The 12290-nt window shown below is 50.1% G+C and overlaps 1 long non-coding RNA gene across 1 annotated transcript in view; it reads right to left on the bottom strand.

Moving 5' to 3' along the window:
• LOC130684502 (uncharacterized) overlaps positions 1-11471 on the bottom strand; it is an 86431-nt gene extending 74960 nt beyond the window's left edge. The window contains exon 1 of the long non-coding RNA XR_008998779.1: positions 11385-11471. This is a non-coding gene — a long non-coding RNA (uncharacterized LOC130684502). The remainder of the gene's footprint in view (positions 1-11384) is intronic.
• Positions 11472-12290: the final 819 nt, after the last annotated feature.

The following is a 12290-nucleotide window of genomic DNA, read 5'->3' as shown; positions in this document are numbered from 1 at the left end:
ATAGGTATTCAAAAACAAATTCAAAAAGAACATGGAGGAAACATATGTTTAGTATAAGCATAGTATTGTTGTAAAAAATACGCATACATTTACCTGCCTGGGGAAAAGGTGGGAAGGTGCTATACCAAGAAATAAGCAATGGTTATCTTGGGGTGGATGGTGTAATTGCTAGGTGAATTCCATCTTTTTCTTTCTGCTTGTCCATATTTTGTGAACGATTTCAAATAACTTTCATGGCTTCTATATAAAATCAACAAAAGAAATGAACTCAATATGACATGGGGCAATATAAAAAACACTGGCCTGTGGAAGCTCACCCATCTGGATCATCATCTTCACTGCACTGATGATTCTGTGGGGGGACAAGGACTTTCACCTCCCTGAATCCTACAATTCTCATCTATGGAATAAATGATTGCACTACATAATTTCCAAGGCCCCTCTATGATTTGAGACCACAGTCAAGGGACTTTGGGACATGGCGGTTCGCCTCTTTATTCACAAGAATTGACTGACCGTCAAACAGATGCCAAGCTTTGTGCCAGGCTATACACCTGACACCATCCTCCAAGAACACCGAGGTGAGAGGCAGAGGTGTAAGCAAGCAGCACTCACCTCTGCATACCATGTCATGTTTACATGCAGGATTCTAGAGAAGCACACAGGAGGCCTAGTCAGAGATTTCCTAAAAGAAATCCTACCTGAGCTGAGTCATGAAAGATGAACAGAAATTCAAGGAAGAGACAAAGAAAGGCATTCCAGGAAAAAGAAAGAAGGTATACAAATGAACAAATTGGTGAGCACTGGGTAGTGGAGTGGGGGAAGAAGGGGCAGGGGCTCGATCATAAAGGTGCTTTATACCTTGCTTAGGACTTTGGATTTTAAACTGGGATGAAGGGAGCCTTGAAGGTTTTAAAAATTCAGGAATTTGTAGCCAGATTTTTAGAAATCCCCATGGCAGCAGGAAGATTGAATGGGAGCAGGCACAGAAGTGCCAGTTGTAAAGTCCAGTTTGGAAATGGTGGCAGTGTGATGAAGAGGTGGGACTTCAAGGTCTACTGTGTGGATGAGGCAAAGGAAGGAAGCTATGATGACTCCCAGGTTTTTGGCTTTGACAGCTAGTGGATGGATATGCCACTACTAATAGAGCTATTACTGGAGAAAAAAAGCAAATTTGGGGGAAAGACCCATGGTAAGTTGTAGGAGCTTGTGGGACATCCAAGTGGATGTCTCCCCTGACAAATGGATGAATGCATCTGGAATTCAAGAAAGGTCTGGACTTGGGACTCATCAGAGGATCTACCGTAAACGCAGGGATGAGATGACCTAAGAGGAGAGAGAAGTGAGTTGTATACAGAATCCTGGAAACCACAGGCACAGAGGGGCCGGGTGGAAGAAGAGGAAAAAGATGCCATGAAGGAGGCAGAGGAGGATTCAGAGAGGCAGGTGGAGAGTTCAGCAGCACAGAAGGCCAAGAAGAGAACAGGCCAGGATGTAGGAAATGGCCAGCAGTGTCCAGTGTTTCTGCAGTCACACCACGAGCCACGGGTGGCTTGGGGGAGGAGGTGGAGTCCAAAGAGGAGTGAAGCCCACCCTCCCAAGAAGACTGGAAGCACGTGGGATGGGATGGTTGAGTAGGTCTGCAGGACACAAGGCTGTGGAAGCAACCAGCTAGCGCTGTGCCCCTCCCATAGCCCCACCCCGAGCAGGGCTTCGGGGAAAGGTCGGCTTGCTTCCTCTCCCCGCTGAGCTCCCTACGCAGAATCACATTCCTCTATTTCCTGGAGTCACATGCCTCCCCCATGCTTGGATGGAATCCTTGTGCCACTGATTCGGGACAATGGGTGCAGTAATTCCATCGAGATGCAGTCAGGGGTCACGGAAGGAGAAGGGGCCGCACTGCCGGTTTTCTAGCAGCCTGAGTAAATGACCTCATCTCGCCTTTAGACACATTTTCCGGCCTGTCCAAAAGCCTGCACAGCTGGAAAGACAGCCTCGGACAGAAGTCCCGCCTTTAAAAACAGTGCAGAGTTTTCCATGGGTGGGAAGTGGGTCAAGGAAGGTGAAGGGCAGAAACCAAGGCCTTCTAAAGGCCAGTGGGGTGACTGAACCCCTCTCCTGCCCTAATCGCTCCCTACCTTTTCTTCAGAACTTGCTCCAACTGCTCAAGGGGCATCTTTCTCAAGAACTGCTGGCTTTCCTGGCGTCCTGCCTACGTGGTCTCAGAGCAACATCTTTAAGGGATCTGAGATAATTCCTGCTCCAGACTTCTCCTCTCTGCCAGCCTCTGCTAGAGCAGGTCAACCATGGGGCAGGTTTTCCTAGGCCTGAGATAAGCCTATGGCTCACAGAGTAGCCAGCGATGCTGTTCATCAATTATTTCCAGCTCCCCACCTTCTGGGCATATACTAGGATCGCCATCCTGACCCCCATGCTTGGATGGAGTCATGTGACTCGTGAGTCAATGAGTCATAAGTGAGGTGGGCAACTTCCAGGCCAAGCATTCCATCTCCAGCATGAGACCCACCAAAGGTCTCTCTTCCCCTTGGCCATGGGGACCGCTGATGCATCACATGGTGACTGCTGACAGCCTGGGTCCCAGAGTGGGGGTGATGAGAAGCAGAACCCCCAGCTGGCCCCAGATGGACATGTAACGTGAGCAAGAACTAAGCCTTTGTTATCTTGAGCTGCTGGGGGTCATTCCAGTGGGAAACCTAGCCTATCCTGATTGACACAGCATGGCTCCAGGGCAAGCCTGGGCAAGTGGCCTCTCCCCTCTGAGGCAGCATCCTCACCAGCAGCCCTGGGAAGGAGCAGCCACTGCCCTTAGAGGTTGGTGAGGATTAGAGGAGAAGGAGCAGATGTGCAGCAGGCCCTCACGCACAACTGGTGCTTGTGAAACAAGGTCAGCATGTCCCGTGATGGAACTCAGCGCCTCCGGAGCATGGCTACCCAGGATCCACGGAATTCTGACAGCTACACGATTTGTCCTCGGGCTTTCCCTTGGCCCTCCCAGAACTTGCTCCTTCTTCCTTATGACAGGTCATTCAGAGATTTGAGAAGTGTGTGTGTGTGTGTGTGTGTGTGTGTGTGTGAATGAGAGAGAGGCTAAATGTGAAGCTACTGCCTGTCAGCCAGGGCCTATGCTGGGAACATCATACTCCTTATCAATAACCCTCCTGCCAAGTTTGTGAGGCCAGTATGATTGACCACAGGGCAGGAGCAGTGTGCTGGTTACACTGCTATCCCCCGGCCTCCCATCCATTCCCCACCCTCCCTGCCCTGCTCTGGCCTGGGATGCCCTCCCTGTTGACTGCACCAGCCACTCCTCTGCCAGCTGGCAAGAGTCTGGAGGGGAGAGGAGACAGAGGATGGGTGTTTCTTCCTGCTCAGGCCGCTCCCCCAGCAGGGCTTCCGTGGGCCCGGCTCTCATGGGGCTCTGCTAGTGCTGTCCCCTTACCCCGAGGCCAGTAAGCTTGGGGGCAGTCATGACATCCTGCCGTGGTTAGTTGCTGAAAACATCTTCCTCCCTTGTATGTTCCCCCAATACTGCCCACACAGTGCAGTCGTCTCTTCACTGGAACCGTCTGGGGTGAATCCAGTTTCCTGCCAGGGCCCTGAATTCACACCCAGGCCTCTAATGTTAGGCCCTGCTTCTCCGATTACCACCGCCGCCATGCCCTACCCCACCATCCTCACCTCTCAGGACCTTTGCTCAGCAGACACCTCCCTGCACCCCCCTTTCTGTATACAACATAGCCTAGAGTTCCCTCACCTCCATCCTGCTCCCCAGGCATGTCTCCTTGGGAAGGGAGAATCAGAAATCAGCCCAGGGGGACAATCTTTGCTCCTCCGCTCCATGAGTCCCTGCAGGGCCCTCCTTCGGGCTCCTTCCCTGGCCCACACCTAGACTGGAGAGGTGCCCTGGGGCACTTCCTCTACCCTGGCTGAACTTGGTGCTCCAGGATACCAGGATCCCGGCTGGGTGGTGGCAGGCTGACCAACACCCATGACACAGTTTTTGGGAACCATCAGAGACAGGATCCCAGGGCCAGACGAGGCCAGGCCCTTTCCAGTTTGGGTTTCCTTTGTTTTGCTCTGGTTTCTGCTGTGGCAAGTGTGCCAGATCTTTGTCATCCTTAAACCAACAGCATGTGTGAAGCAACAGCTCCCAGTGACCAGCAGTTATCACAGGCCTGTCACCTTTGAAAACACCAGCCAGGCTCACCGCGTCCGCTCCTGCCACCTGCAACCTGCAGCTGAGCAAACACGGAGTGACCAAAACTCATCAGGGCCAGCCAGTGGTCTTCCCCTCCATGGCTGGTCCCTAAATCAAGGAGACAGAAAGCTGACCTCCTTGCAGGAAAGCCCAAAACACCCCCAGGAAAGCAGGGAGTAAAGAAAACAGTTACTTCAGTAGGAGATTTCTAGGCGGGCTTCTGTCACTATCACCTCTGAGATCTTTGGCAAGATTCTCCACTTCCAAGCCTCATCCTCACCCCCTTTCACTGATAAGAAAGTTGGTGTAAGGCGCACAGGTAATAAATGTAATAATGCAAATATTTCCAGAATGCCTCCTGTGTGCCCAGTCCTGGGCTAAGTACTTTGATTCTATCATTCCATCACCCATGAGGTTTGATGTAGTGAGACCCCCATTGGGCAGAGGAAACCAAGGTTCAGTGTGGTTAAGTAGCGTATCTAAGGCCACACAGCTGATCAAAAATAAAAGTGAGAGTCAAAAGACTCTGACCTTGAGCTCTATCCTTTATTTTTTCTTCTACTCTTTTTTAATCTTGGATCTCTATGGATTTACTTTTTAATTTTTTACTATGAAAATTTTCTAATATATAAAAAAGTAAAGAGACTAATACAATGAGCCCCTGTGGTCCATCACCCAGCTTCAACAGTTACCAACATCCTGCTTTTTTGTTTCATCTGTCCCTATCCCCACAACTTGCTTTTTTTTTTCTTTTAGAGAATTTTAAAACAAATGCCAGACATAGGATTTCACCATTAAATAGTTGAGTGCACGGAGTCCTTGTTCCTTGTCATCACTTGACCACGCTGATTGCATTTTGTAAAGGGTCAGGAACAATCCAAAAGGCAGGGCTCTTCCTTGAGTATCACGGTAGCAAGAACAGGGGCCAAGTCAGACCTGGGCTCAAATCCCAGCCTTGTCATTATGTCTCTGTGGACGTTCTGACATGCCACTCACCTCTCTGACCATCCAGCTCTTCTGTAAAGTGGAGATTGAGGTTGGAACTTCACTGAGTTGTCATCTAAACAAGTTAATGGATGTTGGTGTCCTGGAACATTGGAGGGGTTCAGTACTCTGGGTTCCCCTTCCTAGGCCCAATGTACTAGCTTCCTGGGGTTGTCATAACAAAGCACCACAAACTGGGTACCCTAAAACAAGAGAAATTTACTCTCTCACAATTCTAGAGACTAGCAGTCCAAAAGCAAGATGTTGGCAGGGGCCTGCTCTTACTGAAGGCCACAGGGCAGGACCTGTGTCAGCCTCTCTCCTAGCTTTGGGCGTTGGCACTCCTTGGCTTGGGGCAGCACAATTTCCATCTCTGCCTCTGTCTTCATATGGCCTTCCCCTCTGTGTGTGTGTCTGTGCTCAACTTACCCTTTTCTTATAAGGTTATCAGTTGTTGGATTAGGGACCCCTTACTCCCTTATGACCCCATCTTAACTTGACCACATGTGCAAAGACCCAAACTCCAGGTAAGACCGACCTCACAGGGTCTGCGTGGCCGTGAGCTGTGGTGGCAGGGATGTGATTCAGCTCCGTGCCACCATGGCTGCTCAGACCTGGGCACAGTTTTCCAGCAGGTCTGGGGACTTTGCCCCACTGCTCATCTGAGAGAGAAGAAGCCATCTCCAGGGGAGAAGAGATCCTCCTGACACCACGGGCCCTACACCAGCCATCCTATCTCTTGTAGCCCTGAAGGCAAGCACCTTTGAAGCAGGCACTCGGAGCCCTGGCACCTTGGAGAAGGATATCCACCGTCACGGGCATCTACCTGCTGCCCCTTCGCGCGGCACTGAGAACAGAGTCCCACTCCTGGCCATGTGCCCTGGCCCATCCCCTCCCCTCGTCGGATGCTGGCTCTCACGCTCCTCCTCTTCTTTCCCCAGCAAGGCAGACCCAGTGTCTTCTTTCCTTCCCCAGCCATCGGGGTCCAGGCCTCCGCCTCACCCCTCTGCTTCTCCCCCTGCCCCATTCATCCTCGTCCCTTGGCAGCTTCCACCTCCAGGTCCAGGACCTCAGAGGAAGGCATTCCGGGCACTCAAGGATGGGGGAGCCCCTCGGCCTGAAACATCAGGTGTGGCTGGCCTGGCCCTTACCTCAGTCTGGCCTCCCACTGCTAATGTGTGGGATTCATGGCTGGGAGCCCTGAAGTTACCCAAAGAGTTGGCTTCAATGTGAAGGTGAGAGGGAGGTGCCCATGGCCCATGCAGCCAAAGCATGGGAGCTGAGTCTCAGTGTGACATGTCAGAGCCCAGCAGAGGACAGTCTCGCCTCCCCGACACCTATCACTGCACCTGCTGAGTGCAGCTATTTTTACTACCGCATGATGCATGTGAATGAACCACCTGCTAAACCCCAAAGAGAAAGACGGAGGGCACATAGTGCCTATCCCTGGGGACAAACTCTATCCTTTACAATCCAGATTAGACCAGCAGGGCCTCGCCTGATCCAGGTTCTACACTTCTGGGAGAAAGGCCTATACTCTGATGACTAAGAGGAACCTAGAAGCATGACCACTCAAACTCAAGGCATGGAAGAAAAATGTCTGTCTGTAAACGTGAGCTGGAGAACACCAGAAGCAGCATCAAATTTGGCCATCTGCCTTCAGGTAGGTGAAGAACCTGCAGAAGACACCTAAGACCCTGACAGGGAATCATCCTGGCCAAATCTTCCAGCAGGTCAAGGTGAGAACCAGGCCTGGTCAGCCCTGGGCAGTATTTGCTTCCAACACTCCTGCAGGAAAAGGCACCACAAGCCCACACCAAGGAGGAGGTGGGACAGGAAGGAGGGAGAGGTAACACCTCAGCTGTTACCTCTGCTCCTCCTCGGAAAGTGTCCCCACCTCCCCTAGCCAAACATCCCCACTCCTTCCCCATGCTGTGAAGGCTGACCCCAGTGCTTCTCTCTTCCAGCAAATAAAGCTGACTGCTGCATATTAAGAATCTAAAAACCCAAGCAAACAACAAAGAGATCAAGACATTAGCCAGTGTTTCAATAACCAGAACCAGACCTTGCCTCCCGGCCTCCCTGGTGCTGGCCTTCAGCCCTGCTCTCCCTCCCTGAGTATGCTGTGGGTGGTGCTGGAAAACCTGGGCTGTTTTGGGAAAGACCGACCTCTCCCCAGATGCACCCACAGGGCAGATGTGGACGAGTTTCAGGCAGGTGTCATAAGAATGTCACTTCCTCCAGCTGCACCCCTGCTGCTCGCCCCCACCCATGGGTCCCTTCTGCCCAAGGCCGCCTGTCTGAAATGGGAGGCCAGCCCTGGAACTTCTCAATCAGAGAGAATTCCCACTGTTCTGGTTTTTTTTTTTTCTCTCTCTCTCTCTCTCTCTCTCTCTAGCATTAGTAATAACTGGTTCAGATGCCCACATGAGTCAGCTTCACTGAAGGCCCAATTAAGTCACCCACATGCACCCATTAACTCTCACCGAGACCCCGGGTATCAGGCAGTGGGCACCCCTTTCAGTGAGGCCGGAGCCTGGCACATTCAAGGGTTCCTCCCTCAGCCCCTCTGCAAGCAGGCACATCTGTCCCAGTCCCTCCCCCTCCCGTACTGCCTTATCCAGGCCTCATCATCTGTCTTGACTTGCTCCCACCTTCTAAGAGGCCTACTTGCCTCTGAGGGTATATCCTGAAGGTCTAGCTCCTCCCCAGCTTCTTGCAGATTGACTGTCTAAAACCAAACCTAAAAACCTTCCATGGCTCCCCATTGCCCAAAAAGAGAAAATGCACTCTTCACATGGCCTTGTACTTGAGGCCTTCTCTGGAGTCGGGCCTCTTCCTCTTTCTCCAGCCTGCTCCAGAGCTATTCCTGCAGAAGAGCCTTCCCAAAACTCAACACCTATCCCCAGCCACCAGGGTCTTCGCCTTTGCTGTTGCCAGTCTCCTCCTTGGAATACAATCTCTTAACTGGTTAAATCCGGCCCCTCCTTCAAGGCCTGGTTGCCACCTTCCCTACACCTAAAGCATCCCCACAACCGGTTCATTCAATATCCACGCCTTCCCTGCAGAACTATTACAGCTCTGGCACTCTGCGCCGGACAAGTTCCACCTGTAGAAATGGAGGACTGGTTAAATAAATTACAGAACATCCGTGTAATGGACAACTAAGTGACCATTACAAATAAGTGACAGGAGGGAGAAAAGACTGATATGAAAAAATATTGATTATATATTAATCTGGGGAAAAATAGGTTATAAAACCAGGTGTATCCAAGTGTCCAGTTTTGTTTCAGATACATGCAGGCATAGGAAAAGAATCTGAATGGATCTACAACAAAATGCTGGACAGTTTTTTTAATATGGGTAATGGGATTATGAATAATTTTCATTTCTTCTAATCTGTATTTTCAATAGTCAATATGAATAACGTATAATAAAAAGCAATAAAACATGTATTTTAAAGAGTGGTTAGTTACATATTTTAAAGCACTTCGGAGCTGGGCAGACTAGTTCTTCTCTGTCTTTTGTGTTCATCACAGGACCTGCATACAGAGATCACCCATCGGGCGACGAGGAAGCTGCCACTGGGAGTTTCTCTGCGCCAGGCTGTTTTGGAGACGCCTTACCCCTAGTCCCAAATCCACTGCTCAGTAGCTAGTAGCTGCCTCTTGGCTTTGAGAAAGCTCCCTTCTTCCCCCACAACCACCCCCTTTTGTTTTTTCATCTGTAAAATGGGAGGGATGATAGTACTAGCCTATTTTAAGCATTAAAAGAAGGAGCACAAGCAAAATACAGCTGAGTGTACAGTAAAGAGCAATAAATGTTTGCTCCTGTTACTAGAACATATTCGTGTGGCCCTTACAATCCTGTAAGTAGCACTATCTTTTACACTCAAGGAAATTAAGAGGATTAGAGAATTAAAAACACACACATACACACACAGCAACAACAAAGCCTATTGAAAGCACTGGATCTGGGAGATGGGAGAGGCAGGATTCCAACACAGATCTGTTCACCCTAGCCCATGCTTCCAGCACATGAGGGGTGATGTGCCCCGAGTCACACGGCTAGCTGGGGCACACCAAATACTTCAGAAAGTCATTTACCTTCATACATCTTTTACTGCATTAATAAAATGGTCAAGGTCATCCTTTCATGGAAAGCTGGTCTTTCAAAACTTTGGCTGCAGAGAGCCAATTCTGCTTTATCCAGGAAAGGGTTAGAACTGAGCCAGATCTCCAAGGGCTGGGTCTGGTTGGAAGACTAGTGAGCACCATGCCTCAGATGAGACTCAGGGAAATGCTTCTTTGGGAACTGCCAAGCCAGTGAACAAGCAAGCCAAGAATGGACAGTGCAAGGAGGTGGCAAGGCGTGGATGTGGCCCCCAGCACCACGCTGATCCGCAGGAGGTATATGCTCAGTTCAGTGGTCCAGGGCTGCTTGCAAGAGGTAAGGAGCCCTCCGAGTCAAAAGGGCTTGCATGCTGGCTGCCTTTGGCACCGTGATGCTGGTGGGGGGGGGCATGTCTGCACTCAAGGGTCCCCCAGGAGCACCATGGGAGGACATTCTTTGTTTTGTCACAGTCACGTACTTCTGCCCTCAGTTTCTGCTGCAGCAGTGATGCCAGCCCCATTAGAACTTCAGGTTGACTGTTGCTTCTGGCAATTTCAGGGCAAGAGGAGAAAATCAGATACCCCTGAGATCTCCTGTATGAGAGACTGCGAAGCAGACAAACTTATTTTCTGCACCCCAGTCACTTCTCAGGACCTAGTTCTGTCCAAACCCTGCCTCCCATCTCATCTCTGACAGCCACGGCACAGCAGTCACACATATACCATGTGAGTCCAGCCACCAGGGTTCCTAGGCCAGGGCCTGGGCCCACTTCTGAAGCTTTCTCTCTCACCAGTAAATGTAAGCCTGGAGAATAAATTTCAAATGTCAGCAAGCAACTGGGAGATGAATGGGTGCACAGAGTCATGTGTTCCTTAAATATTCTACTATAAGTCAAGGTGCTATACTAGAAGCAGGGAGGAAACCATTCATTTATCAGACTTTGATTGAGCACCTGATGTGTACAAGACACTGGGAACAGCCATTCTTTTCCTGCCCCAGAAATCAAACTAATTGGAAGTCAAAGGCCCACCTTCCCCCTACCTCCATCAGACTTGATGCTTCGTGAAGCTAAGCCTCAGTTATGAGAACAATGAGCTGCCCACAGGAGTATGAACTGCCCTGACAGCATTAAAGATTTCTACTTATTAAAGTGAAGATTGCTTTAAGAAGTAACTGTCAGTATTCAGGATGTGGATAATGTGTCTTACAGTCTGATACACTCAGCATCCTGGCATCTCTTTCTGATGAGCAAGTCACCACATTACCATCCTTTCCTTATGCCTCTCAGGGAGACAGGAATATCCTTCTGGGGCAGGTAACTGCTGTTCATCCCCACAATGAATGGCTCCAGAGTGCCTGAAGACCTGGCTGTTATGACAAGTTTTCTGACATCCCATCAAGGAACCAAAATACATAATCCCTGCCGTTTTCTTATTACTCAAGTCCTATATTCATTCTTTCATTCAGTCAGTCTACAAAGGCTCTCTGCATACTTGCTCCATGCCAGGCCCTGGGTTAGGCCTCAGTGTAAGAAGTCAGTAATAAGTAAAGCCCGTCCCTCCTCCTTTGCAGCTATGTTTGCTGACCTGGGGCATACCCACTTCACCTCCCAGACCCTCAGTCTCTTCCTTCACCACGGTGGGAAATTAGGCCTGGAACAGTCTCTAGAGATTATCTAGTTCAAGGAAAAACAAAATACAGCTCTCTGGTCAGATCCAACCCTCCATCTGTTTTCATACAGCCTAGGAGCTAAGCATGGTTTTCACCTTTTTAAATGGTTGGAAAGAAAAAAAAAAAAGAATATTTCATGGCACATGAAATTTATATGAAATTAAAATTCCAGTGCCCATAAATATAGTTTTATTGGCACACATCCTTGCTCATTCATTTATCTATCACTACAGCTGCCTGCCTCACAGCAACAGCAGAATTGGGGAGTTGTCAAGAGAAATCGTATGGCCCACAAAGCCAAAATCATCTTCTCTTCAGAAAAAGTTGGCTAACCCCTGCCGTAGTCTAGCATTATATGATTTATCCAATTCCACCTCCTCCCAAAGCACCAACTCACCCCAAAGGACCAAAGGCAGCCTGCAGAGACCAGACAACAAGCCCCCAGTCAGGGCTGCACATGGACAGACAGGCCCTGGAACTCGGGGACGATACTCCTTCCCAAGGAGTCAAGTGTGTTTGTTTAATGACCCGCCCCTTCCCAACCCTGCCCAGCCTCTGGTTTTCATAGACCTCCTCCCAGAGGCCTGGCTACCCTGGTGCTGGGCCTGCCAGGGCCCCAGGAGATGCGGCCCATCCCAAGGCCGAGCCCCAGGTTATGCTGTGAATTGGCCGGCTTGGCACACACGCTCCTCAGGGAGGTGGCTGGCATAGTCACATCCCTGCTGCCACAGTTCCCACTCCCATAGGGCAACTTCTTGCTGCCCTGATTTCACATTTCCACATTTTCCATTAAAGCCTTCACATATTCAGCTCTTAATGTCATCAAGCAAAGTACACAAACCTACAACATCAAAGAAAACACAACTCCTCTGACCTCCAAGGTGGCCATCCGTGGGGTCTTCAAACTTCCTCTGTGGACCTGAAATGACTGCCATCTTCCAAAGCACCACAGCCAGGGGACAGAGAGGTGGGGGGAGGGGGATCTGTGTGTTGCTCCTAAACATGTTCCTGAAATCCAGGGATGACTGCCTCCCAGCTGTGGACCCTCTGCCCTTCCTGGGCTTTAAATCTTACTATCTGCCCCCCACCCGACAACTCTAGTTCCTTTTTTCCTGCCACCTGAGGTCACACAGTCTGCCTTAGTTTCATGGGCTACACCCATTCTTTCCAGAATAAAACTACAGCTAGAGAGACAAAGGTTAGAGATTAGCAGGGGCTTCCCAGCCCATTACATCTGGAATACCCCAGAGGGGTGGTTATTTTATAACCTCATTAACTAAAGAAACAGTCCCCTACTACTCCG

Source organism: Manis pentadactyla, chromosome 8, assembly GCF_030020395.1.
Source record: "Manis pentadactyla isolate mManPen7 chromosome 8, mManPen7.hap1, whole genome shotgun sequence".
NCBI lineage: Eukaryota > Metazoa > Chordata > Mammalia > Pholidota > Manidae > Manis > Manis pentadactyla.
This window is presented reverse-complemented; position numbering and strand designations above follow the sequence as displayed.